This window comes from Phyllostomus discolor, chromosome 14, assembly GCF_004126475.2.
Source record: "Phyllostomus discolor isolate MPI-MPIP mPhyDis1 chromosome 14, mPhyDis1.pri.v3, whole genome shotgun sequence".
Taxonomy (NCBI): domain Eukaryota; kingdom Metazoa; phylum Chordata; class Mammalia; order Chiroptera; family Phyllostomidae; genus Phyllostomus; species Phyllostomus discolor.
Window position 1 is genome coordinate 3479548 of NC_040916.2, and position 4552 is coordinate 3484099.

Sequence of the window (4552 nt, forward strand, 5' to 3'; positions counted from 1 at the left end):
TAGGGGGAGGGTGGTAATGGGAGGGAAGTGGGGAGGGGGGCTGGACTGGGAGTAAAAAGGAGAAAACTGTATCTGAAAAATGATTTAAATAAAATAAAAAAATAAAATAAAATAAGATAAGATAATGAACCCACCATGTTTACATAACTAAAATATTTAATGAAAAATATCTTCTTGTTTTAAAACTAATAAAAGAAAACAGTGAGAAGAGAAGAAAAAATTTGCATTTTGTATTTAGGTCTTTGATCTATCTGGAGTTTTCTTTTTCATGTAATATAAAATAGGAATCTATTATAATTTTTAAATTATAAATTATTAATTGTTCTAATATTTTTTCAATTAGCAATAATCATGCCTCAGATAAACCTCATTGGCTATGATACTGCCACTGCGCAAAGCTATAATATTATTTTTTCAATATTCCATTTTTTGCTACAAAAGTTATAAAGCTACCTTGATACAAATATGTTTGTATGTGTCTGTGCCTAACTCTCTATTCTGATTTAATGGCAGTCTTGAAAATCCTATACTATTACTATGGTGTTCAATATCATCTCTTTATTGTAAATTTTTTTACATCCCTATGATTTATTTATTTTATAACTGGAAGTTTGTACCTTTTGATGCCCTTCACTCATTTTATTCCCTCTCCATCTTCCCACCTCTGGCAACCACCTATAGGTCTTGACATCTGGGAGAATAAGCCCCTGTACCTTGTTCTTCTTTATAATTGTCCTGGCTCTTCTTGGTCCCTTAATCTTTCATGTGAAGTATAGTTTCTAAAAAACAAGTTTATTGGGATTTTGTTTGGAATTTCATTGAATTTTTAGATTAATTTGTGCCTAACTTTATTTTTAACTTTTAATATTGAGGCTTCTCATTTACTTACATAGTATTTTTTCATTTAGTTAGTTTTATTTTGTGTTTTAAAGTTTTAGAATTTTCCCTGTAAAGATTTTTGAAATATTTTTATGTAGGTTTTTTCCCTTGCTGGTAGCAGAAATGAGTACAATAGCAGGGAATTTGGGAATGAGTACTCAAAAGGCTCTGAAGATTAAAGAAGGAAAAGTTTGTAAGGGCTGTTCAGTCATATATTGATTCTTATGAGGGCTTTGTACTGTGTCAACAGTAGCTAAGCTGGAACTACATTTCCCATAATTTCCATTTCTGTGTGCTTCTTGGTTAGAAGTGCCCACAACTTACCTTTAGATTTAGAGGTAAAAGTGAAGTAATAGTCAGTTTTGTGCTCTGAAGGTCAGCACAGGGCAGATGTTTTCAGTTATCTACTGGTTCATTTTGTTGGTTTGGGCAGAACCCATTTCCCACTGGATTTTCTTCTTCACCTTCTCCAAATCCTCAGTCATGTGCATGTATAGCTCTATGCCTAGGGCACCAGCTTATTCTCCAGATTGTCTACAGTATTTTGAGTAGAACAAGTGACAAAGAGACACACACAGTGCCAGTTTGTCCTCAGAGCTTCCACTTTGTCCTTTGTCTCTCCCACATCATGTCTGTCTTCCCTTTCTGAAAGGTGGTCTAGCTGACTTCAGGACCAACGCTATATAAAGAAGCAACAGACTTACATGGACTGCTTAAACAGCTCTCATGATTACAAAAGACTTAATCCCTATAATAAATCCTTATTCTATTCTATATCACTCATAGTGTCTGCTTCCCTAATCAAACCTTAACTGATATAATTCCCATTTCTCTAAAGGTCCCAAGGGGACACCAGAAAAGCAAAGAACATGGTTAATTACATATGGCCTCAGAAGGAATGAGAGAATATCTCAGAGAACACAGGTAGAAAATATAGTTCTTTTAATAAAATGCATAAAGATTGATGCTGTGGAAACTACAATGGAAAGGAGTCTGAGATATACTTTCACAATGCTGCACAAATCCAAAATCAATGAGCAGGAGGCAAATCTGGGAATGCAGAGTTTATTTGGTTATTAATTCTGTTTTTCATTATTCGTGATTTATTTTAGAAGCCTCTTAGTATAATGCTTGACACAGTAGGCACTCAACAAATAATTGTGCCATGAATAGAAATTAAACTGTTTATTCTTGAGAATATCATGAGACTCAACTTTGCTGAAATACTATTAATTAGACCACAGAGAAATATTGCCCTGTCTTTAAGAGACTTAAAGAGATAGTACAATATTGTCTATTTTTATGTGGAAATAAGGATTGGATGACAGAATCCCTGAACTTTGGAAAGTGAGTAAGTTTAGTGTAGCCCTCTCATTTTCTAAATGAGCTCAAGGGAAGTTAACTGACTTGACAAGGTCAGGGCCAAGTTTGAGTCAGAATCACGTTCATAGAGATCTCAGTAGTACATTGCTCTATTTACTAAATCACACTCTCTTCCCTGCAGAACAGTTGGGTGAATTTATTTATTGGTGACTGAAAAGTTAAACAAGACCCAAGTACTGATAAGATCAATATCAACTTGGAGAGAAATCTCTAAAGGGCCAGGCCTTATAAGCCTCATTTAATATTTTCTTTAATATGGACAAAGATCAATGAGAAACACCTAAGAAATTTTCAGATGATATCAACTGTAGTAGTTATCACTTACTATATTGACCTAGAGTTAAGATTCCAAATTCTAATGAATAAGCTATAATTTTGGGCTAAAAGACAAAAATTTATGAGGGTAATTAGAAAGTCCAGCATATACATTGAATTATATAAGTATAGGAAGTGGAAAATTTGGCTTGGTAGCAGTTCATGAGAAAAAGGCTTGGAAAAATATAGGGGCCAATGAGTAATGCAAAGACACTTAAAAAGATGTTTTTATAGTCTTTGGGTGCAAGAAGATGGCAGAAGTAAGGTGGGTTGAGGATACAGATATAGGTGCAATTTGAAGAAAGGCATGAGACTAAGCTTTAAGCTGTAGGATTGAAATCTTTTCCTAGGTATCAAGAGAAGATAGAGCGTAGCTTGTGGGTATCCCTCTTGCTTATTTCCTGTTATTCCACCTCCTCATTGAACACCTGCAGCACTCTGCTCTCATGTGTGTAAAGTGTCTGTAGACCACTTTTCCTCTCTGCTCACCTTAATTCTGTCTTCCATTGAAACCTACCTCTAGTCCCACCCATTTTTCAACAAAGTTCCCTTGTGAACTTCTTTAGCATTTATTTAGCTTGACTCCTATACTATCTTTTAGTTTGGTACTTTAATATAATGCTATTAAGTTGGTGATACTGGTGGCAATGATGACAAAGACATTGGCAATATATAAGTATTTATTGAGAATAATAAACTTTGAGCAGATATGAAACATTTCTAAGAACATATAAAGAATAAAGACATTTGGAAAAATCACTATTCTGTTAGTGCTTGGAAATTTAGCTTTTTGAAAAAACAAAAATTATCTTAGAGCAAAAGGGGCAACATATAAAGAATCTGAGTCCCAGTGTATTAAGTGACTTTGCCCAAGGTCACTAAGCGAGTGTACTGGATCTTACACTATATCAGATAAGGTTCTTAGGAGTTTAAGTTGTAAGAACTGAAACAAATTATGGCTGATTTAAACAGAAAAGGAATTTTATTTGGTCAACACATACTGAATGTATGTTTACTGAGTACTAATTATGTGCTACACACTCTCTAGGCCCTGGGGATATCACAGAAAACAAAGTTCTTACTCTCAAGAAGTTTACATTGTAGAAGGGGAGAGAGACAATAAACAAATACATGAATATATTATGTTTCAGGTACGAAAGAAGAAAAATAAAGAGGAATAATTCAATGATAGAGAAAAAATAAGGAAGGAATCTGGCAGAGGAGAGGAGTGCTATTTTATTTTTTAATTTTAATGTATTTTATTGATTATGCTGTTATAGTTGTCCCATTTTTTTTCTCCCCTTTATTCCTCTTCTACTCGTACCCTCCTCCCACCATCATTCCCCCACCTTACTTCATGTCCATGGGTCATGTATATAAGTCCTTTGGCTTCTACATTTCCTATACTATTCTTAACCTCCCCCTGTCTATTTTCTACCTACCATTTATGCTACTTATTCTCTGTACCTTTTCCCCCTCTATCCCCACCCATTCCCCCACTGATAACCCTCCATGTGATCTCCATTTCTGTGAATCTGATCCTGTTCTAGTGGTTTGAGTAGTTTGTTTTTGTTTTTGTTTTTGTTTGGGGGGGTTCAGTTGTTGATAGTTGTGAGTTTGTTGTCATTTTACTGTTCTTATTTTTGGTCTTCTTCTTTTTCTTAGATAAGACTCTATAACATTTCCTATAACAAGGGCTTGGTGATGACGAACCCCTTTAACCTGACCTTATCTGGGAAGCATTTTATGTGCCCTTCCATTATAAATCATAGCTTTGCTGGATAGAGTCATCTTGGATGTAGGTCCTTGCCTTTCAGGACTTTGAAAACTTCTTTCCAGCTGCATCTTGCCTGCAAGATTTCTTTTGAGAAATCAGCTGACAGTCTTATGGGAACTCCTTTGCAGGTAGCTGTCTCCTTTTCTTTTGAAACTCTTAAGATTCTCCCCCTCTCTTTAGTCTTGGTTAATGTAATTA

At 34.9% G+C, this 4552-nt stretch overlaps 1 pseudogene; it reads right to left on the minus strand.

Moving 5' to 3' along the window:
- Positions 1 to 295: 295 nt before the first annotated feature.
- Positions 296 to 400, minus strand: LOC114512188 (annotated as a pseudogene).
- Positions 401 to 4552: the final 4152 nt, after the last annotated feature.